General features: G+C 39.0%; 1 long non-coding RNA gene across 1 annotated transcript; it reads left to right on the forward strand.

Annotated features, from left to right (window-relative positions):
* Positions 1 to 429: 429 nt before the first annotated feature.
* On the forward strand, positions 430 to 25,377 carry LOC112540216 (uncharacterized). The gene is made up of 4 exons (XR_003084276.2): positions 430 to 600; positions 18,950 to 19,008; positions 24,518 to 24,745; positions 25,118 to 25,377. It is a non-coding gene; the product is annotated as an uncharacterized LOC112540216 (long non-coding RNA).

Below are 25,377 nucleotides of genomic sequence, written 5' to 3' on the forward strand. Positions count from 1 at the left end.
GCGGTTCACCCCAAACGGGGCCGCGGTTGGAAGAATGGGCGGTTCCAACACCGAAGCTGCGTCTGCAAGGGCGTCCTGGCCGGCGGGGAAGAGCTGGCAAGGTGTAGGGAGCGTATGAGCTGGGAAGCACCGCGCCTGGAGAAATGGGTGGAGAAACTCAGTGGGAAATAGTCTTACGTACGGCCCTTTTGCCCGAGAGCAACTAACATCGTGGCACTGGAGTCAGAAGTCAGTCCCGCTCCGTATTACTCTCGAGGGCTTGCTCCCGGTGGTGTCAGGCTAAAGACGATAGAACATATCGAGGCAGGGCGGCTACATAAGCACCCTTGCAAAGTGCGGGGATATTTCACAGCCCGCTCTTTTGCATATTAACTCGGAAGTAAACGCCACTCCGTTCGAGAGATCTTACTTCCCGCGTAGAGCCGGCAAGCGACTGTTCGAGCTGGACGGAATAGATCCGATCCATCCGTATCGTTGCTATTCCGACCCAAACAGCGTTCGACTTACAGCATTCGAAAAATCAGTAGACCAGAGTTTCTGCACCATCTAAAGAGAGACTTTTTATTGAGATCTCACTTCCTTGATTTTGAGAACAAGCTGGTAGGTGGATAAAAGTTAAGCCTCCTTTCCAGTACAGCTAAGCTCACAGTAGCTTTTTAAAAGTCTTTCTTCTACACTGTTTAAGCTTTCAGTGTGGCATTAAAAGATTCATCACTTGATCTTCACAATGGTTTTGATAGTTAAACCAGCATTGTCTTACAACAAGATGGACCATCTCTGAATGCACGAGGGCTAGACTAAATATATTGGAGAGAGGGGCCAATGCTAACCGAGTGGGTAAGCCCATGTGCCATATGTCAAGGGCTGGGTTTGGGTAATGGATTTTAGAGGAGCTTCCTTGCTATATAACTGTGCTGTGATGCTTAAGCCTTTTGTTTTAATCAATTTTCCACCTCAGAAGGGTGGGAAATAGTGCCTTCAGTTGCAGCAGTCATGGTGTACAAAAACAGGACGTGGAGACTTGCAGGCAGCCTGATATTTTCTCTCCCCTTTCCTCCAACTATATATGAGGAAGACACCAGATTATAACAAATCTGGGGACAGGTGAAAAACATTGACTATTTATCAATGGCAGATTCTTCCCAGACAGAAGCTGAACACTTGTCCCAGTCACACATATCATAATGGAAACAGGAAAGGGCCTTAGCACATTCTTAAGGTTTCTTGGATCCATGGCTTTGAGACTGGCAAGGTAGTGCTAATTTAGCCACCCACGGAGAAGATAGCAGTGTTACTATATGTGTCATCTGGGCCTACTTGGACTCAGTTTGAACAGCCCTGCAGGCTACAGTATAATGAGACTCCTATGTTCTCCTGTACTGGGTCAACTTCCTTCTACTTATGATCTTCTAGTAATCCCCAGTGAGTGCAAGGAAACTATAATAGTTTGTTGTAAGCCGCCCAGAGTCCCCCGTTGTGGGGAGATGAGCGGGGACAAGTCAAATAAATAAAATAAATAAATAAATAAATATTTGTACTCCCTTGGGCTAGTATCTCCAGTTATGGGACAATGACAGCCTTTCTTATGATGCAGGAAATGGCATGTTGTAAGGATTGATTATTCAGCAATAAACTTGAATTTACTTGACAAGTAAGAAACTGAATGCCCTCAGTGCTGAAGCAAACCTATGATTTAAGGAATTTAAGTGAGAGCAGTAGAGTAAGACGTTCATAAACATCTTACCCTCTCCAAAATACAACAAAACATTTTCCACCCAAAACTTTAGAGAGGATTAAAAATACAAGAGATTCTAGTGATCTCATAGAAAATTCTATAAGCATTTATGTGGGAATACTGATCTCTGATGAGATTTTCATGTTCTGGTTCAACCTTTTGAGGATCATATATGAGACTTCACAAGATTTCACCCATGTTTTAGGGAAGGGGTACATGTCATTATGTTAGAATGTGTAAGAACAATCAGGGTTGGAAAAGATTACTAGTCTCTTGTCTAAAAATATATTTCTCTGTCTTGAGAAGTAAACTTTAGATGGACTATTAATGTTGCCATCCATCCTGACCAGGATATCTGTAGCTAATGGGACATAGGACTTTAAAGGGCAAAAGCTCCCCTGTCTGCAAATTGGAATAACTTTCTTTTTTTAAAAAAAACATGTTTGTCTGAGCATAAAAGTGCATTTCTTTGGGAACCCCTTTTGTCTTAAAGAATGTTATCTCTATTCATTTAGTTGAGAACAAATCCCACAGAATTTATATTACTTCTTAAGCTCTCCCTTTTGACTTGAGGTCTTGCCTTTACCTATTAGATCACATTCACAAGCACTTTATATAGGTAGGAAAAACAGTCTGAAAAAAAGAGTCTAGAACCAGGAAAATAACTTGAGGAAATATGTTGTATGCTGCATGAATAAACTGAAATAAAGTAGTAGATTTGTCCCATGTTTATTCAGAAATAAATCGCATTTCAGTTTATTAGGAACTTGCTTCCAAAAAGTGAACTTAGAACTTCTGTCCCTCAAATGATGGAAATAAGACATTTGGGTAAGTAAAACTTCCCTGCTTGATCATTATATATGACGAATGCTTTGCTAGTGAGCTTTTTGATTTAACACCGTATAAGGAATGCCATCCATCACTTGAGAACAAACTAGATGAAAGCCATCTTCCCCAGCTACAAATTTCACCATGAAGGAAATTTCCTATCAGAACAATGGCAGGATGCCACCATTCCATTTAGTTATTATCAGCAAAGAGATCATTGGGAGAAATTACTTTCTCCACAATGCCATGATATTGGATAGAATACAGGTAGCTCCAAGGGTTGTTCCTCCATCCATCACTACCCTAAGAGATGGGGCCTACCTGGTAAGGAAAATGGTGATTTCTGCCCCCCAACTATCCCCTGTAGTCTTACTGCTGCCACAGATATTATGTATAGTTTGACTTCAGTTGGCTTGCCCAGAATGTGGCTTGTTCTGGTAGGAATGGATAGCGGTGACAAACTACCTCATACAGAGATCGCTCCATCTTTATTTAATATGCTTCAGCTGTTCTTATTTTCTGACTCCCTAGTAAATAATGAACTTTATTTCTGCCTGGTTTTGAGGATGCACTGTTGTTAGTGAGCGTTGCCGAGATGGTCACTTTGGGGGATTCAGCACCTTTCCCAAGATCTGAAAGTTTAATCTCTGAGATGAACTGAATGCCTTTTGTCTCTAGCGCACATGCTCATAAAATGCTCAGCAGAAGCTAACCTGTCATTTCATTTACTAGTATTTTGAGTCTCTCTGGCTATTGCTGGGACATTAGATTAAGAAATAAACACTAATAACCCTGGGAGGAAGCTCTATAGATCTTATTTGTAATAATCCTGCATAGCCTAGTGTTACAAGCTTTCCCTTGCTAGGAGACCTAGCCCATGATAATTGTCTGCAGATCCCACAGACTAGGCTCTGATCAGGTGTGAAACGCTCTGGCCTCAGAACTGATTTGTAGTTTTAATAACTTGTCACTCTGGTCCAAACTAGCAGGATCAGCCCCGTAGTTGCTCTGCGCCACTGCCTTCACTCTTTGGTCCAGTCCTGAATATTACAGTTCCTCATTCCCTCAGACTCCTGCCTTGACCATAATATCCGTCTCCTGATATGTAAGGAAAAAAGAACAAATCCCGTCCCAAGGCCAGATGCATTTCTGACTATTTAAAATTAATTGAACTGGTATGTTTTTCTGTTGTGACAAACTAGATTTTTTTGTGACTCTGGCTATGCTAAGCAAGTGCGATCCTTTAAATGGTACTCTACTTTTTATTATACTATATAAAAAGTTAAATACATAATTTTAATGCCTCCCTATATATCCGCGTATACACACTCCTATTATAAAAGAGTAGAAAAGCAAAATAAAGTAAGATACAAGGGAACAACTGCTCTCGGAGGATTTTTGCCTATTTTTGTCTTTTATAGTTCTGTTTTTTTAAAACTTTTTTTCTAATATAAAGGAAATGCCCAACTAGACATTTGCCGTTAAATGTTCACTTTTATTTATACCATTAAAACATAGAGCTCTGTATTTTAATACTTGAATTGTTACATGTAATCCCACTTTGGGAAAAGTTACTTTGAGGAAAATTAGATGCACAGCAGTGTTTTTAAATAATTCAGTTTTACAATTTTAATGTATGTTGCTCATTTGTCCCTTTCTATTTCCTCTGAGTATTACAATCAATATTCCACAGCTCTCCAGTCTAAGCCATCATGCTACAGAGAAGTCTAGCTACAGCTATCAAGCAGACGTACCCCAGTCGTGCCATAAATAAAACCTGTAAATCTGGAATTTCAACGAAACTGATTTCCTAGAAACCTAGCTGAATGCATGCTTTTTATACATGCATCTTCAAAATAAATCCCATTTAATTTAGTGGGGCTTAATCCCAAGTGCTTAACCTTAAACTACGCTAAATTCAAAAGGAACATTGACCCAAGCATATCCTATATTAGATATCTTATACACCTTATATTTTTACCCCAAAGAGGGATTCACCTGGGTTAAAAAGTAATGTATATTTTAAATAGAGTATTTTGCTTTTCAGTAAGGACTTGAGAAGCAATAAAAGGATGGTTTCAGAGTGCTGGAATGATAAGGAATATTTGCTACGATATGAAAAGATCCAGAAAGTCAATGCTTATTGTTAGGCTCTCTGTTGATGATCTCTGGAGATCAGCCTAACTGTATCACAGGGAAAGAACTAGGAGTGCGCATTGGGTTTGGCTGAAGCTCAGACATGGAGCAGGATGATTTAGAACAGATATTCACTCCCTCCAGGCAGAACAGGTGTATCCCAACTCACTCTGGTTCCACAAAACCCTGCCCTGACTGACTGATCCAGAGGATTTTCCAAAGTAATGTTTCTGCAACCATCTCACCAGCAAGGAAAAAAATATTTCCCAATTCATATATAAAAGCGCCATAGAGGAGTATCTGCTTTATCCGAGCAATCAGGTTTTGTACGTAAGGATTTTTTTCCCCAAGATCTGTTATCTGGCCTTGAAGGTCATACTGCAGAACTACTGTATTTCCATAATGTTTAAGCTCTAAGGTTTCTGCAGGTGTTTGTTCCCTCCTTAATGCATTTTATCATCACTAAGTGAGCTCATCTGGGAATATGAAGTGGCTAGTGACACCCAGCTGTGTTTCTGTTTTTCATACTTTCAGCTGAAGTAGAGACAGTATAGTTCTTTAAAAGACTCCTTCCAGCATTCTCTCACTTCAGCTACATTCCAAATATTTCATCATTTTTATTTTTAATCCCATTCTCTCTGCTGGAAGCCTCTTCTTTAGCCCTCTTCACCCCCTGCCTAAAACATTATTTTTTAATTTCCATCAAATTGTTCTTCATTTTTTTCTGCCTTTTTTAATCTTAACTGTTCCTTGTTCTCTTGCACAATGTTTCTTACCACTATATTTCTTTTTTACATATCATTTTTCACCCTTGTTTTTCCTAGCGATCTTTCTTATACACATTTTTTCTTATTCATCATCCCACCCAGCCCCCTTTTTTTATTCTGCCATTAGCATAACTTCACCCACTTTTCACTCTTGTTCCAAGCAGCTCTTTCTCCTTTGTGCTACGTTCCATTCATGGTGTTGGGAGATTAACCCATCTTCTTATGCTTTTGATTCTTTCATGGAAAGGAGTTCAGGATGTTGTCTGTCAGGAACATAGCTGAAAACAGAACAGAATGGAACCAACTTTAATATGGCAGGAGAAACCCACAAAAGAAAGATTGAAATAAAAAATGGGCCAGTCTGGGCAATGAAGGGAGAACAGGAACACACGTAGACACAACACGTACGCTCCCACCTTAATCAAATTCTCACAGTCACACCTATACACACAAGCAAACCACATGCAGAGGCAATGTGTACACCAGGATATCCTGGTTAGACCCTGCAGAGAAAGTACACATACATGCAAACACGCAGAGATAAAATATTTTATTCCACTAAAAAAAAATACAGATGCTTTCTATGGCCAAGGTTGGTAAACAGATTGGAAATAATTGAAGAAGCAATGCTCTGAATGTTTTCTGTTTGTTATGTTATAAAATCAGTTTGTAAGGTCCTTCCTCAGTTACCAAATGCATCAACATCATAAGCTATGCTCTTTGCTCATTTTTCATGAGTCACTCTCTAAAATTCTACCCTACCTACAGTAGGATGCTCAATTCTCTTAATCAAAATGTATTTGTTTATTTGTTAGCTTATATCTCAACTTTTCCTCAGGAGCTTAGGTGATGTAGAGAGTGTTCCCTCCTCCCATTTTGCCCTGCACAGCCACCCTGTGAGCTAAGGTGGGCCAAAAGAGAGTCAAAAGAGATGTCACCCTTCTGTGCCCGAGGATAGATTTGAACCTCAATTTCCTTGCTGTGAATCCAACATCTTAACCACTACTTCACGCTGGCTCAAAATAAGATTTCAAGGTATGCAGGTCTAAAACCTTTTCAAGCATATAAGTGAAAACTGGTACAATTTCTCATAGTCCTCTAGCTTATCCACAAATGTAATTCCATTTTACTAATTTACGAAAAATCCTGTCAAATGTTTGTATTTTCCCATATTGTTTTCTCATAATTTTCGAGACTGAAACCCCAATTTAACAAATCTGTTTCTGATCTGGGCAAGAAGTGAGATCAAATAACCTAGATCAACTCAGAACAAATCAGACTAATTTCTGAAGTTCTAGTTTGGGGGCTTAAAATCAGTCGAGTGGCCCCACAGTTCTGGACAGAATAGAAGATTTTAATTGCAACATAAAATAGCCAAAATCCTTGTGTTCTTTGGAAATGGAATATTTTTTAAAATGTTGAGTACATGAATATAATTCTGAAGAGGAAAGATAAGTCAAGATTTAAATCAGGAAAGAAGCGAGGAAGGAAATTCATCTTGCATGTATTTGAAAAAAACATGGCAGTTTATGCTGACAAAAAGAGGCTTGTTTAAAAAAGGGTCACAAGTTGATCTCCATAGGAGGTAATAGACGACACCTATAGCTTTATATATTTGTTGACTAAGCTTCAGTTGGCTGAACTCATATATTTGCTAAGCTGTAACCCATCATTTACAATTTACAATGCTTAGGTTTAACAACCAAGGCACATTTTGATCAATGTGCTGTATGAATCTAGCCATTCTGAGCTAGTATCTAATGTCAGTGATAGGGGAAGAAAGTGAAGCTTAAATAAGGTAGAAGTATTGTTTATTGAGAATATATCCTGTCTGGGAACAAGTTTACAATCTGTGCTTGGACAAAATATTGGATAACTAAGAATCTGGCAAAAAAACAAAACAAAGCAAGAAAAACCCAAGATATTGCACAAATGTGGGGAAATTGAGGCTACAGAACATTCATTTGCAGAAAGTTACAGTAAAGATAGTTTTATTTCTAAGTAAGCATGTATAAGAATGTGATATATTATCATTTACATTTGAAGCAGACATGACAATCTTGATAGCTTGCCTTTGTTTACATGTATTTTTAAAAATTATTTCAAATAAATTAGTTTGCAAATTTAGCTGAATTGTTAAATGGAATCAAAACCTTCTCCCACTCAGTTTTTCCTTCTCCCACATTAAGAGTTCTGTAAGTCTCTTTTTTTTCTCATCCCCAATTACCAAGAAATTTGACTTTTGCAAACTCTTATTAAAAATGAAATTCTTTTCTGTCCCTACTTTGAAGTAAAATTAGTAAACATTCACAGCCAGGCATGGAATTTGATGAAAAAAAAATCCACTCCAAATATATACCATTCTAGAATTCTAAAATTAAGTTCTGATGTAATCTAGATAAAGCTAATAGATTTAGATAACTTTGACCCATCTTTCTTAAAGTACAGCGGACATCCAAGTACAGTGTATACTTGCCCAGTCTTTCGTTTTCCATCACAGAAATACTGTGCTAGCTGGATATTTTAGGAGTTCTAGTCCCAAACAGCTGGGTCGGATCAAGTTGGACAAGGCTAAAAGACACAGAGCCATGTCAATTTTGGCTTTCTGCTTGTGGGATACCTTTCCCAGAGAAACAATCACGGTGCCCAACGTTTTTTTCCCCCCAGTATCAGGTTGAGACGTTCCACATATCTCAGATATTTTTATAGTCACTTCTGAATTTAAGTATCTACATTACAGTAGGATTATGACTTTTATGTATTCTCTTTTTTGTTCTATTAATGCATATGGATGTTCATGTTTATTTATTTGATTTGATTCATAAGGCTACCTAAATGCAAGTGACTCAAGGCAGCAAACGATATGATTAAACACACTATATAAGAACCAATAAAATAATAATAACGCATTGAGGAACACAAATTAAAAATAATAAAATTCTTATGGGTTCCAAACCACTCCAGCTCAGGACCTGCTGGGAAAGCCAAATTTTTAATGCTTTCCTGGAGGTCAGCAGGGTCAGGGCCAGACAGATCTTGGGGGTTGTGATCTTCCCAAGGAAAGGAGCATCAGTAGAGAGGGCATGCCTCCGGAGTCCTATAAGATGGCTATGATTTGTTGATGGAAGTCCAGACTATGCCAACCTTACTCAATCTTATTGGAAGGGCAGAATTATTTGGAGAGAGCTGGTCCTGTAAATATGCAGGCCCTGAACCATGAAGGGTTTACAGATGACAACCAGTACCTTGAATTATATCCAAAAACCAACTGATAGTCCATGCAGCTTGGAAGTAGAGGTGTCACAAAGGTGGACCAAGGAGTGCCCATAACTACTTATTCTGTGGCATTCTGGACTATTGATAGTTTCTGAGTGGTTTTCAAAGGCAGAGCCCTGTCTATTGCAGGAGTCTAGAGGGAGTTGACTAAGGCATGAATGACTATGAGAAGGGTGTGATGATCCAGGAAAGGGTGAAATTGGCACGCAAAACAAATCCATACAAAATACCGTAAATGCCAAAAAATTCTGGTTATTGGACACATTGAAAGAATAAAAAATAGATAAGAATGTTATAATTGTAGAATCTTGACATGATTTATATTTCCATTTGTATGTACATAAATCCAGTATTTGAAAGATCAGTCAATGGATTTGTAAAATTAGGGGGTAAGGTCTTGTTTAAAAGTCCAAATGACACTTGTGTTATTTAATGTAACAGATGACGGCTAGCTTTGGAGATAGCAATATTTTAGCATGATGCTTAAAATGCTATAAAAACGTCTCTATGGTAATTATAAGTACTATTATCCTTGACCTCTGATTTATAAAGAAATGCTTTTCACCAAACAAATGCAGCCAGTTAGAAACTTATTAATATTAAAGTGACAGACTGGAATCACTGGGAGCATGCCAGTGCAAACGCATTTTCTGAAATGATCTATGCTTGTCTCAAATGGTTAATGTTAATGATAAATAATCTGACATCCCTTGTCAAATCAGGGGCCATTTCAGAAATGTCACATCATTTTTCAATTAGTCTGCTGCTCATTTTGAAAACAATTGTTTGTAAGGCCACTTCTGTCTTATAAGTAAAGTAATACACTGAGTTTGTGTTTCTGTGGATCCTAGCTGAGCCTAGCACACACCATATAAGAGGAAATATAATTGTTTCAGCAAGTGTGAAATCTACATTTAAGGCAGTAACCCAGTCTGTACAATATGATATTGGGTTTTAGCTGCTACCTTCTCTAACTATAGCTGACTCAGGGTGACAGGAGCTGGGGTCTAGCCTATCAGGGGAAACCACCAGGAACACTGGTATAATCCATTATTTTTTAAAATAGCATTGAGTTGAAAAATACCCTAACTTATTTTGCAGATTGGCCCAATCCCATTGAGGCTCACTATAAAAACACATCCTCAACACAAACCCTGCTTAGTTTCCCCCCAAATGATTGTTTTATTTATTTATTTACCAAAAAAAAAAAGTATACTGCCCCCATTGATTAACATTATTTTAACATGCCCAGATTCTCACAGGAGGGCACCGCAGCAAACAAATTTCAAAGAGGCACATCCATGAGAAAGAATAATGTTACATCACAAAACGAAACAAAAGTGAAAGGTGAAGAGATTTGAAAATGTTGAAATTATGCAGCATGATTACTATGGGACTGAAGGCATCCAGGGTTAACAAATGAAAATAGTCTCAGCGCCCTTATAAATTGACCACTGCATATTCACAGTATCTCCATTTTCCTGTGCAGCCTGTTTTGAGCTGCCGAATGGATCTGAAAATTAGCAGAATCCCACCGTCCTGAATTACACGTCTTGTTTCCTCAGCTGCAGCTGCTGACACCGCCTTTGCGCTCCCCGCCGACGGTAATTAATGTCATAACTTTATATCATGATAGTTGCTTTAATAATATCACATGTTTATAGTTAATCCATAAGTCCCCAAAGTACTGCACGCATTAACATATAAATAACTATTGTGTAGCTTTTCTCCTGGAAGAATCGCTCATTCAAGAGTTATGCTGTGGTACGGCGTGAATATGAATCCTCTGCTGTAGCAGCACAATTAAGTCAATGGAGTTACAAGGAAAGGACTTGTTTAAAGGACCAAATGCCACGGGCGGTGCTGAACAGAACAAATGACAGCTAGCTTTGTAGGTAGCAATACTTTAATGTAGTTACAGTGTTAAAAATGCTATACAAGTTTTCCCCATCCAGCACCCTCAGAGAGGTTGGTCTACAGGTGCCTTAGTTCTCTGTCCACATTGGCAACTGGAATTAGGAGCCACAGGCAAATGTATCTGGAACGTTATACCATCAATTAAGCTGTGATAGGGCTGCCGGTAATTCTCCTGTTTTAAATTCCTTACTCTCTTTAAGGTCTTGGATCACAGTGATTGGAGAAAGAGATTCCCTTTATTATTTATGTCATCAAATGCAGAAATCTAAGGCTGGAGGAAGCCTTTGCTCCTCACATTCTAATGGCTGCCGTTTATTTACTTGCAATATTTATTTATCATATTTATATATAGTATCAAAATATCGGTATGGCCGCCCATCTTATATAATGTAATCCTAGGCAGCTCACGACAGTGTCATGTCGAACTACAAGAACATTAAAGCCATTTCACGCAACCAAGGCGCCATAATAATCCAGTAACTAGCTGGTTTGTTTCATGGTGGTTTATTAGAAAAGCCATTACTGACACTGTTGGGAGTCATAAAAATGGTATTTTGGTTTTGTGTAGGCTCCACTGAGGTATTTTTATGGACTGGCTGAAAAAAATAAAAACATTTCAAAGATTGAGAATTAAAAAAAAAATCCATACCAAAATGTGTATGTATTTTCCTCATACCTTTTTGTGGGCAGCTGTTTCCCCTTCAAATACTGTGTGTAATTTTCATTAACTTACATATCATGATGTCCACTTTCCCTTAATATATGCATTTTTGCATTACAACATTTGGAAAAGTGCCATTTTTTTAATTACCCCTGCATATCAGATCACATATTGGTTTGAAAAATGAAAATTGGGTAAGTTGCCAATAACATAATGAAATCAAAGAGTTTTCTTCTCATTTCTTATTTATACCACATTAAATTGCTTGCACATCTATTGTCTATGTTTGACTTTAGACTTTAAACAGAGGGCTTTCCCTCCTACATATTTTTAACTGGAAGTCACAGGAAATGTAACTGGTCCCTTACATATATTTATATGAAGTATGCTTTTATTTATTTTAGTCTCTTTGAGTCAATCTTGACTCTTGACAACTACATGGACAAATCCCTGCAGTTTTCTTGACAAGATTTTTCAGAAGTGGTTTGCCCTTGCCTGCTTCCTAGGGCTGAGGAAGAGTGACTGGCCCAAGATCCCCCAGCTGGCTTTGTGCCTAAGGTGGGATTAGGACTCCCGGTCTCCCAGTTTCTAGCCTAATGCCTTAACCCAGTGATGGCGAACCTATGACATGCATGTCAAAGGTGACACACCACAACACTTTGGGTAACACACCAGCGTTCACCAACACCCGACAACAACTATTCTCCCTGTTTGAGTTACCAAAGAAGTTGAGTTTGTTTTACTCAGATTTCATTTTTGTAATTATTTGACGTTTCTTTATTTAATACATAGCACCACACATTGGACTGTGTTTAAGGAAACTCCAGTGCTGCTATTAGCTTCATTTAAAATGAATGTGTAAAGCAGTGTTCCTCAACCTTTGCAACTTTAAAATATAGGGACTTCAACTCCTAGAATTCCCCAGCCAGCATGGCTGGCTGGGGAATTCTGGGAGTTGAAGTCCACATATCTTAAAGTTGCAAAGGTTGAGGAACACTGGTGTAAAGAATTGTTTCTCTTTTGTTCAAGGGCATGGGGATGACATGCTGGCAAAATCAAGTTAGGCATTTTCCAAATTTTTGACACGCTGAGCCCAAAAGGCTTGCCGTCACTGCCTTAACCACTACACCAAACTGGCTCTTATGCTATTATTTCTTCTAGTTCATAATAGAAGTAGGATTCCAATTTGGAATTTCTAACTACAGACCTTATGTCCACTATATGTTATCTGCTAGCCAGTTCTGAATCTTCAGCTCCATCCACATTATATAAAGCCCCTGACTTTGTGGATGACTTTCTTCCCAGTTACTTAGCAAAACTGTCGTTGCTTGCAAGATTCGAAAAGATCACCCCTTGAAGGCAGCAGGACCTGCCAAGACTTAGTGTTTACTCACAAAGATTCATTTTTGTTGTGTTGTTTTTCTCTTGACAATTAAAAATAACAAAAACCAAGCACAGAGTAATAGTGAAACTTGACAAATTTAAATTGTAAGGAAGCTCCAGTGCTCCTATTAGCACTTCAAAAGAGAAGCACTATTTGAAAATCTAACTGCCTAACAAACGCAGCAGAGAGAGAATAAAATAAAAGGCAGAACAGGAAGAACAGAAAAGAAAGAGGGAAGAATGATAGGAAGCTAGATAAACGTAACTTAATAAAATTACTCAACTTGCTGGTTTTAATTTGCCCTGTTTTCCAGAACTGCTATTTAAAAGATGAAATATTCTTTTAACGATGCTAATCATCAGGCAGTTTTGAATAAGGGCACATATAAATACATTCCCATCTGCAGCTGAGCTCTGACTGGGTTTTGTCTTTTATCTGAGAAAAGGAATGACAGCTTTCTTACATTGGTAACTATTTTTAAGAATCAGGAAAAAATGGATTAGACTCTGTAAAACAATATCAGACTAGATGGTATCTAGTGTAAAAATATTGTGCAACATAATGAAATGGCAAGGGAGGATGATGATGATGATCATCATCATCATCATCAACATCATCATCATAAAATATAAAAGCCTGCAAATAGAAGGAGAACGACTATGGCAAAGAAGGCAAAAATGGTACCAATAGTAATAGGCGCCTTGGGTGCAATCCCCAAGCGTCTGGAGCACCACTTGGACACCACTGGCATTGACAAAATCACCATCAGCTGTTTATCGGGAACACCTTACATCCTGCGACGATACCTTTAACACCAAACAACAAATCTGCCTATCCCAGGTCCTTGGAAAGGACTCACTAAGTGGATAAAAATGCCAAATCCAGTCTAAACAACTGGTTGACTGTGCGACCAACAATAATAAGAAATTAAACTTATATGCCGCCCGATTCCCAGTGACTCTGGGCAGCTTGTTTAGGCTCATTGTTATACAATCATGTTTATTTTTTTGGCTTATATGCATTTTTCTTACTGGCTAGGAATGTTAGGATTTATAGTCCCATCTCAAGTGGGTGGCACCACATTATGAAATGGTGTTTTCTCTTGCTTAGGGAAACAAAGGACGGTATAATATTTGCTGAAATAAGACATGCAGATTTCCTCTTTGGCTAGCTGTACTGTACATACGGAAAAAGCTTTCATCGTTTGACTGGTACTAATTTGAATTCCCACACCCCATTCAATTTTCAATGAATGTAAGTTCCCCTGAGACAACAATAAAGAAACTTGCATTGGCACCAATGGGACCTTTTGTCCTATTGTAATTAACAACTGCAGTAAACCTTCGATTTAATGGACTTTGATTTAGCAGATTTCAGATGCAACAGACACAATTTTTCTATACACTCTATGCTTTTGTGCATGTGGAAAATCCCATTTGCCATTTTATGCACATGTAACATGCATAAAATATATAAAATACCCTTGTATTTTCATTTTTCATTCCATCTGCCATTTTACATATGTATAAAATCCCATTTGGATTTAGTGGACATTCTTCTTTAACAGACTCTCTCCCATGAAATCAAGGGTTTACTGCAGTGCTTTTCAGACTTGGCATCTTTAAAATATGTGGACATGCTAGCTGGGGAATTCTGGGAGTTGAAGTCTGCACATCTTAAAGTTGTCAAGTTTGAGAAGCACTAGTTTAAGTATATGGTGTGGGAAAAGGAGGTATTAATTAGTGTTACTATACCCTCTCCCTTGCCGATTTTTTTACATTGAATCCAAGGCTCACCATATATAGTAAACTTCAGGACTAAGTTGGCACTAAAATAGATTGAAAACTTAGAAAAGTTTTTCAGACAACAGTTATTTAGAGTTGAGATTACACATGACATTTAAAGATACAGAATAGCAACTATTAATTAATAGTGGAAGCTCTGTGACTAATGCAGTTGTTCATAAAAAATAACAGTGGCGGTAATATAAGGAAAAGAGCTTTTAAAATATTGCTGCAGCAGATAACTTTGCATTTCTAAATGGTCATGGTTTTTGCCACAGATACAATATACATTTCCTTACTATAATGCATTGGATTAAATACATACTGTCTGTCTGGCAAATGTTAATGATGGAATGGAGATCCTGTAGATCCTGTCATATAAGATAAAAGACAACCTGTTTTTACATGTTCCAAAAATTTCTTACAGATTAGTCTTACCATCAGCAGTGGCATAGGAGAGTTCACTTCTGAATTCACTAAATCTGACTCAGAAAAGGAATCAGAGAACTAGAGGACTGGTTTGCAACTCTGAGGCAAATTATTTGACAGTATTTTTTCAAGTCTATATGCAGTTGGGTATTTGCATCTCTCACAATACTCATATTTTTAAAATAATATATATATAAATATATAATCACACCTATCTAAACTATGTGTGTGTGTGCATGTGAGTGCTTTTGAGTCAATGCTGACTCCTAGCAACTTCCTGGACTAGTCCCTGTCGTTTTCATGGGAGATTTTTGGAAGTGGTTTGTCATTGCCTTCTTCCTAGGGCTGAGAGAGAGGGACTGGCCCAAGGTCACCCAGTGTCAGACCTCCTAGATAGACCAGACTAGGAAACCATGAATGATAATACTTTTATTATGAAGTTACAGCAACAGAATCTTGCAAGTCTGAATGTGCTTCCTCTCTTTATCTTCATGAGAACTAGGGTGGGTTTTGTCTGAAACGCTTACTCAGATTACAGTTCTGACCCGGACTCAGATTTCTTTTATCTGGCTGTTGTCTTGGTAGCAACTCTTCCTCCTGTTCCTCAAGGTTATTCCTTCTGTCCATTACACTCAGCTGGCTTTGTGCCTAAGGTGGGACTAGAACTCATGGTCTCCTGGTTTCTGGCCTGATACCTTAACCACTACACCAAACTGGCATACACATATGCACGCATAGATATATTAGCTAGATAAGCTAGTAGGATTGATACAAATCCATTGATATTAAAAACAATGAGATTCCGTGGATGACCATTAATTCAATGATGAGATAAGCAGCCCTGTAAAAATGTCATCATTTGCTGACAGACACTGCCTGATTCAGGAGAAAGTTATAATAGATTTCAAACATTCCTACTCACTTTCTACTCACTTATGATGTGACTCCTGGTAATATACAGATGGAATGCAGTAACTGGCATTTTAAAGATGTTTGAAAGCAATTAATGACTATACCAGACTTGAAATCAATGTCCTCTCTAAAAAGCAAAGTAAAAACTTATCTCCTACCTTTCAAAGTACTTTTGATATGTATTTTGGCTCCTGGACAGAAACAATTACATGCCCTGCCTGTACAGGTTGACCGAGCTGGGACAATTAAGCAAAATATTAGGCTCCCAAAGGCATGAGAATTTGTTAAAAAAAGAGAGAAACTCAGTGGATAAAACGAAGATTTGTAAAGGAGTCGGATTCACAAGATATCTAGTGGGTAAAAGATAGCTTGCTTATTTATTTATTTGGTTATTTATTTATTTAAGGGTATTGGCTGCCCAACTCCAGGGGATTCTGGGCAGTGCACAAAACTAAAAAACGAAAGCCATAAAAACAGTTAAAACATTAAATCAAGAGCCAGCCTGGACTAAAATACTCTAATAACAAAATCCACAAAACAAAACGGGCCGTTAAATAAATAACCCTTATTTATTTAAATATGTCCTTCAAATCATACTGACACCATACATTATCACTAAAGCTTATTTTGCATTATTCAATTTTTTTTTACTTCATCTATCTATAACTTCTTAAATATGACACCAAATAGGAAACTTTGGTGCCCTTCTATTCCTTAATGGCACAATCCGCCATTTGCTATTGATTATATCCTTGCTTTGCCAGGTAGTTATTACACGCATCGTTTCAGTTGAGGGCCTCACTTTTCCTTTGTGTTGTCTCTGCACTCCAAGCAATAGTAGGAACAGGAGCAAAGAAGAGGATGAGCCTCAAACAAAATAATTCATTTGTATTTAATATTTAGATAAAGCCAGTTATTTTTAGTCCCTGAATAGCAGAATAATTTCTGTTACATCAAAAATTACAATTTGGCCAAGGCACTTAGGAATGGCATGAAGGCCCCTGGTTGAGCACTACCGGTTTAAGGCAAAAAGTAGGGGAAATAGCAGCAGCCAAAAGAGGCTGTCTTAAGAAGCCTGTCAGCCCTTCGAAGTTGGCTGTGTTAACGAACAGGCAGTCATTCCTGGAACGCTCTTTACCGTAATAAGGCTGCCTCACAGAATTTTGAAAGTCTATCTCATTTTCTCTCTACTCCATTTTATGCCAAGCAAAACAAGGCAGGGTTTTTATTCCTCCTTCCCAGGACGGTGGATCTTTTTCCGCAAGTTCCCCCTTGACATCTCACTTATTCCTTCCCTGTCCCCCAAGGCCAGCTCTAAATCCCTTTACAGAGCTGGACTGATTCAAGCTGTTTCCTGGTGCAAGTCTAACCCTAACCCTAACTCTTTCCAACATGCACGGGGAAGTTGCACCCGTGCCCTCAAAGGGGTGGAGCTTGTGGAGCGACATTGCAAGGCTGCTTCCCTCATTCTGACACCAGCCACAAGAAAGGACAACTGTGCTCCTGTGGGCAAGCGGCTCGTGTCCCTCTCTAGTTGTTGCTGAGTTACAACGCCCAGCATCCTTTGCTGTTGGCCATCTCGGATGTGCATTTCAACAACATTTGACAGGGCAGATTTGGTTTTCCCTGCTCTGGGCATTCCTAAGCAACCTGCCTGTTAGGGATTTGGCGGAATGAGAAGATTATAGCTCTGTGTTGTAGGATTGGTCTCAATTACCTTTAAAGTCACCAGTATTTGTGCAGTTCCAAGGTATTCCACAAGGGCCAATTTACAGCCAAGGTTGCTTTTACGCATAATTACACTGAGGTGACTCCGTTTGCTCTCCACATCCCTCTCCATCTAATAGCACACTTATGCTGTTCTGTAATGTGCGGCTAGTCTCTCTATGTTCATCTTGGTGCTGGGAATTTTATTTATTGGGCATTGGGGAATGATCATTATCCTTTTTATCAAGTAAAACATTCATTATGGTTTAAAAGATGACAGGAATAGATAAAGAAGAGAGAAACAGAGAGAACAAAGCAATGGCCTCGTCAGCTTCATGACTCTCAAAATGAAATTGTGGAGTTCAATCAATCAGTGTAATGAAACTGAGGTTCTCTGATAAACGGTTACGTTTTGAATAAGTGAATATTCTGCACCCTCAACTTATTTGCTCCGTCTTTTACATTTCTTTCTATTTATCTTTGCCTGCATAGTACACACACCCTGACTCCGACACACACACAGACACACACACACAGTGCAATACATATTTCACATTTTATACTTAATTTTACATTACATCTCTCAGTTGTTGTTTGTTTCATGTGCTTCAGATCTGAACTTCTTTGTGAATGCACATGGAGTCAGGATTTAATTCTAGCCATGGGTTTAGATGACAAGAAATGGATTTTGAATGAAATTACTGAGATATTTAAAAGATAACTAAAGTAAAACATATCCATGTAAGTGATCATCTCCTAAAAGGGGAGGGAAAAAAAAACAATTTGACACTGTTCCTCTCTGAGCTGATATAGTCACTGTAATTTAAATGAAGGGGAGAAAACGTGAAGCATTTTAAATACAGTACGATGGAAAAAATAATGCAAATGCAGGAGTTAGTAAATCTACTTTGGAACTGAATTAACTTTAGCATATTTATCTCCTTTACAAAGTGTTTGGTTTAAATGTTGATAATATGACTGTTAACTTCTACACCATCAACAGAAAATGGGGTGGGGGGGGATTAACAGCGCCTTGTGAAATTGGGCATGCTGGCTGGGGAATTCTGGGAGTTGAAGTCCACTCATCTTAAAGTGGCCAAGTTTGGACAACACCGATTTAAATACTGTGATTTTGTTATGCATCCACATGGATAAACATCCATGTCATACCTATGCTCATTTTCTGCAGGACACCTGTGTTCTTATGTGATATTAGGGCTATACAAGATTCAGAAATGCTTTACATTTTGGGCAAAGGCAGCATCTTTCTGCTTTTTGGTAAAGCAGTGTGACTTCTTTTTCTGGCTTCCGTCCATACCTGGAAAAGGTATTGTTACTTTAAGAGTCACATTAACTTAATGGAATGGATTCCTGAAAGCAGCAGAAAGAATTTTTTTCCCCTTGTCTCTGCAGGAGCATGAAGAACATCAGGCTGCTTTAATGAACAGTGGAGAAGTGCTGTGTTTGTGCAGGTTTGAAAACATTTCTTCTGAATTATTTTTGAAGCATGCCCAGCCTAGCAGATACCAATAAACAAAATATCTACAATTCTGATTGTGCGTTTGTTAAAGTATAAAAGTCATGCTACTACTACTAATACTACTAAGTATTAGGGGCTTAAAACTGGGTTAACGTGCAGCCTGGTGACTCTGTGCTCCTAGAAGTACAAATGAGAAGTACTTTAGAGGGCAAAGAGCAGCCAGAACTTACAATGTAGGTCAGGAACATTTTCCATCTACTTCTTTTCCCAAATAAAATCCATACAGGCTCAGCAGTCATGGCAAGTTAACATCCTTCCAGGTAGGCTTAATTGGGTCCATGAACTCCTTGTTAGACTATTAGAAGAACAGGAGTAGCAACCACTGCCTTGCAAATTTTTATCTATTTTTATTTATTTATTTATTAAATTTATATGCTGCCCATCTCCCCCATGCCCTTTGGTATTTGGCCATGGGAGAGGACATCCAATCTCCCTGGAGGACACCAGCTTGTCTAAGCTTCAGAATGTACATAGGGAGAGTGTAGACCTTCAACTGCTGTTCCTATTGTTGCTAAACAGAATCATGCTGCCCAGGATTAGCAGTGCATAGTTAGAATTGCATGTTTCTGTCTTACTCTAGAAAAGTATGTTGGAGATACGATTTGTATGGCCAGCCAGAGTCGCTTGTTGAGATGGACAGCTGTACAAATTAAATAAATAAATAAATAAATAAATTGTTTGGTTTCCTTGCATTAATAATTAATTCTTCATTCTGTAGCTATAACCCACCTCATCTAAAGTTGATCTTTTGTTTCCCCATTTTAAAACACCAATCAATCCTACCTCCTCTTCTTTTTTCACCTTCCTCTTTCTCAGCACTTCCTTTTGATTCCCTCCATCTGGAAACAGAACATTCAACAAGATGGCAATTTAAAAGAATCAACTTTGCAGCTAGAATAGCGTCTTTCTCTCTTGTTTTCCTGTTGTGATTTAAACATTGCTAGCAGGTAGAAAAAAGGATTGGCCTCATTTTATGCTGCTCTCAAGGTGGTGAAATATTATGGCGTATTTCATTCCGGTTAGGGTATAGTGTGCTGATGATAGTCCTTGTCCCACCCAATGCTTTCTGAGACATTTGGCAGCACTGTCACTGTGTTGATGCAACAGTGGGGTTGCGTTCTGGAGAACACCTCTAATCTCATTCTGTTATTTTCTCTGATCATCAATGCCTAATAAAAAATATCATATGGATTTAAATGGCATCCAAGCATCTGATACTAATGAAACAGGAACCTAAAATAATCTCCTCTGTTTTTTTTCTTAAATGAACTTGCCAACCTTTGAGATCATCTACTGCTCCAACTCTTCCCATCTTTAAATGAATAGGGCCTTTTCATATTGCTGCTTGGTGACCTTCTCCAGAGCAATCTGCTTGACACAAGCTTTTAATAAATAATTGTATTGGCTGCTGTTTTCTGCTGATACATGAACAATGAAAACTCAAAAGTTGTCAGCCCTTTGAGGTAGGCCAGGCCAGGAAACAGACTGCACAAGTTTGATCAGAACTATATTCTATTGCAGTGTTTCTCAACCTCGGCAACTTTAGGATGTGTGGACTTCAACTCCCAGAATTCCCCAGCCAGTGCCGGCTGGGGAATTCTGGGAACTGAAGTCCACACATCTTAAAATTGCCGAGGTTGAGAAACACTGGTCTACTGAGATTGGCCATAGCAACACAATCTTGAAAGGTTGACTATGTTTTCCCTGACCTCCCTCTTCTCCCCCAGAGAATTGGAGGGGGGGGCAGTCTGAGCTTCTTTCTCACACCTTCTCTCTTTTTCAGGCTTCAAGCATGTTTTTATTTTTATCACCATTTCTGCAGATTTTCTCCAAGGCTACCTCTGTGACTCTCTATACATGGGAAAGTTTGCCTGTCCATATTATAATCCTGCAGTATGTTTCTACTGCTGAAACCCATCTTCCATGGAATTTAAAGGGGCTCGCTTCTGAATAAGCCCTACTTGGATGACAGTGGTAAAAGTTAAATGTGCAATGGCATAGGTGGAACCAAATAGCTCAGTTTCAAATAGTGGTTACTCTTTTGGATGCTATTTATTTTTCCGGTGCTAAAACTGGCCTTTTAGAGTGAGCAATTTGTCTGTTTCAAAGGCAAGGCAGTTTTGAAAAGAAGTGTGCCTGCTTCAACACAACCCCCCCCCTTTCTCTTCAGCAGCTGATTGAAATCTTAATTCAAATTAATATTCTGAGGATCCTGAGAGGGACTTTGAGCCTGTTCATGTCAGCACATTAGAAAGTGGATCTCCCATGTGAAGTACAAGGTGGCACTAGGAATCTCAATTTAGAAATTGACCAGACTTCCATTTAGCCTGGTCAGAGAAAAGAGAGAACAGACAGAAAACAAAGTTCTTCTTGCCAAGTTCAATGGGTAGGTAGTTGGCTCCCCCCTCTTTCCCTTGCTATCCCAGATTCTTCTGCCACCCTCCAGCCCTGGAGGGCAACTGCCTCATTAACCTCCACAAACATGATATACACATAAAAAGCAAGGTGTTAGGGTTATAATATAGTATAAGGTTTTGCAGTGGTGCATTCAAAGGGAGTGTTGCCTCAAGCTATTTTTGCATGCAGGCTTACCACTATTGCATAATTGTGAAATTCCAGAATGGCACTAACCCTGCCCTTTGAATGTACCTGTACCGAACACTTGTGGAGAAGCAGAACAGGTTTTGACAGTGGCTAAACCTGCTAGTCTAGGCATCTGTCATCCCTTGTCTCCTTTCCAGCCCCAGGTCAGGAGAACAGTTGATGGATGCTTTCCCACCAGTTGGCGATGTTTAGTTACAGAGCAGATGAAGCCAGAAGAATATGCCAATTGCTATCCTTGATCTTGTCCCACATTACAAACTATAAGGGCAACACCACTCCCTGGCCTTGTTATGGAGGCAGAATAAGGTTTAGTAATAAGGACAATGTACGGTATGTCAGCATACTCTTCAGCTGCTCCAAGAACTAGAGGAAAGCACTTTAATGTGGTCACCCTATAGTGCTCGGTGTTGTGACATCTACAAGTTTGATATCCATACTCTATCTCTTCATCAACATAAATTCTCTACCTCTTCATCAACATAAACTTTGAAGAGTACAGGATGCAGAAGTGAACCTTGTGCCACCCACTTGATGTTTTCTCCAGTCTGATGAGGATCCATTGAGCAGCACTCTTTAAATATGATTTTCAAGCTAGGTTAATTGTTATGCTATCCAGCCTACATTTAGCTAGATTGCTAATCAATGTCACGAGGTACACTGTCAAATGCTTTCCTGAAATCAATATATATTTTGTTGATTTCATCACACAATCTAAAGAAGGTACTGGCTCAAAGCATGAGAACATTGATCTGGCAAAATTTGTTCCTGACTATTGATAATTTCTCCCTTGATTTTAAGGTCCTGAGAGATGGATCTTCTGTAGCAGAGTCTTGCAAGGTATTGATGTCAGAGTGTCTATCTTGTAGTTTATCAGATGCTGCTTCTCCTGCTTTTTAAAGATAGGGACTTTTCTTTTGTGAAGGTAGATATACTTGTAGCAGCTACCCATCATGTTTATTTTTAAGAAATAATAACGCTTTTGAAATCTAGAAACAGGCTTAGAATCATAGGGTTGGAAAGTACTTTGGAGGTCATCTAGCCCAACCCTCTTCCTACTTCAGGAATCCTCAAACTATCCCAGATAAATGGTTCTCCAATCTTTTCTCGACAGCTCCAGTGATGAAGCACCCACAACTTCAGGAGGCGGGCTGTTCCACTGCTTAATAGCTCTCACAGTCAGGAAATTCCTCCTTATTTCAAGTACGGATCTCCCTCTGTAAAGCTTCCACCCATTGGTTCTTGTCTTACCTTCAGTTGCTCTGAAGAATAAATCCACACCCTCTACCCTGTGACCTTCATGGATTGGAAGACGGCTATCGTGTCTCCCCTTGCCTTCTCTTCTTTAAGCTAAACATACCAAGTTCCTTTAACTGCTCTTCCTAGGGTTTAGCCTTTGAGCCCCTTACCATCTTTGTCACTCTTCTCTGCATTCTTTCCATTCCTCACCATCCTTGTTGTATTGTGATCAAAACTGGACACAGTATTCTAGTTGTGGTCTGACCAAAAGCAGCATAGAGCAGAGCTCTCACTTCCTGCGATCCTGACACTATACCTCTGTGGATGCATGAGCTCTTTTGGCATCTATGGCACGTTGCTGGCTCATGTGTAATCTGTGGTCTACCAAGAGACCCAGATCCTTCATGCACGTACTACTGCTAAGCCAGGTCCTGCCTATCTTAACCTGTGCATCACGTGCATAACTTTACATTTCTCACTGAACAACATTGTGTTGGATAAGGCCCAATGTTCAAGTCTATCAGGATCTTTTTGAATCTTGAGCCTAGCTTCTGGGGTGTTAGCACCCCCCTTAGCTTTGTGTCATCTGCAAATTTATGAGCATGTCTTCTATTCCTTCATCTAAGTCATGCAACATAGCCCCTAAGGACCACATGCTGGGTATGGTTGTCATACTGCCATACATATACGGCAACTGTGAATCCATTGGTAGTGGGACCATCCATCCCACATCTACCAGTGACTTGTAAATAAAGATGGAGATAGATGCTCAAAATACTTGGAGTACTTTGAAAACGACCTCCTGTTGAAAGCTTATTCTGTTATTTATCTTTTCCTTCCTGGGTAACTCAAGGTTTGGTTCAAGTCCTGGAAAGCTCAGCTTCAAAATATTTCTTGCTACCCAGCTTTCCTCTCTGTTTTTACCTTTTCTGAGTAGAAGAGGAAGGGAACAGAGGAGCACAGCTACGTAAAGGAAGTTGGTTAAGGCCATGCAGGTCAGATGGAAAAATCTGTGGAAGAAGAGATTCCCTACACTTGATGCTTCAATTTTTAAGGATTGTACTTTGCATTTAAGATACCTGGTCTGCAAACATCCAAAAACCATTAGATATAACTCTCTGCTGCCATCTAGTAGTCATCTGGATTTCTGCAGTGTAAACCTGGTAGCCAGCTCTGGATTAACCATTAAGCAACGTAAGTGAGTGCTTAGGACACTAAGGGAAGGAGGGTACCACGGGGTTTTTCTCCAGCTCTCATGCCCTTAACTCTTTCACTGCCATACTTAACTTGGGTCCATTGTTTTGTAATTGTCCTTATCTGCCATGTTCAGCTTTAATCTGCATTGTTAAAAAAGTGTTTTTTTTGGCATGGAGAGTGACTTTAGTTTAAAAGTTTGGTCTGAAGGTGTTGTCAGATATCACATTTGTTTCTGTCTCATGGCATGAGAAGTTTGCTTCTGTTGAGGGGCATTATTGTTGGGCTGTGTTTAGGGCCTTAATCCAGCCTTAATCCGGCCCTGATAATACCCTCCTTGAAACTATTAGCTATACAGAATCTATATCTATTACTTATATCTTGTCTCCTTTGCTGGTCATTTCCAGGATGTGTTCTTCTCAAAGTAGATATTAATCGTAGTGAATTTTTGCTACAAGGCCAATGGACATACATGCAATCAAATTATTTTACACAAAGCCCTAGATTGCTTCCTTAACCGTATGGATGTCTGGATTCTTCAGTGAAGCTTGTTGGACCTTCTTTTATGGAAAGGGAACATAGCACGCTCCTTGCATGCATTATATCCCAGGCACAACCACGAAAGGACCTCAAAGGTGAGAAAGCCAGATATAATTATGCAAAGTAATTATGCCTACCATTTGATTACTGTTCATGTAGTCTTGAGAATCACGGCTGACCGGTTGACTATAATTAGGCCAATGGTCGTGACCGAGAGCACAAGGCACCTTTATATGTCCATGTGATTCTGTTTCTGAATTTGAGTTGTATTGCAGAAAGCTGCTATGTGGAATCCTGCTGCTGGTCCACTTGTTCTTTTTCTTAGCATTTCGGGGCCAGTGAACCTCCTCAGTCCTCATTACAATGCCCCACCCTTTTCTTTCTCTCAATATTTTCTTCTCCTTTTGCAAACTTTACCTGCTAATCTTTCCATTCATCTGTAAATATTTCATTTTTTTACTACATAGGACATGGCTCCCAGAGACCGAACATCAGAAATAGATGGAATGATTTCAAAATTGGAGGTGACTTGCCCAGACCATGGTCTCCTGACAGCAATTTTAATCTACATTATGATTTCCCTGTTGTTTAATTAAGGTATATACTTAATAAATGCAAAACAAGGTATGTGGTATGGGAGGTCTGTATTTTGGATACTTTTCATAACTTTTAATCTTTAATGTTTAGTCTCCATTATCAGTTAACCTATATTTTTGAGCATTTATGT

The sequence above is a fragment of the Python bivittatus genome, unplaced genomic scaffold (genome assembly GCF_059951505.1).
Source record: "Python bivittatus isolate LINGU-HERP-01145 unplaced genomic scaffold, Pbiv_v1 ctg000780_np1212, whole genome shotgun sequence".
NCBI classification, from domain to species: domain Eukaryota; kingdom Metazoa; phylum Chordata; class Lepidosauria; order Squamata; family Pythonidae; genus Python; species Python bivittatus.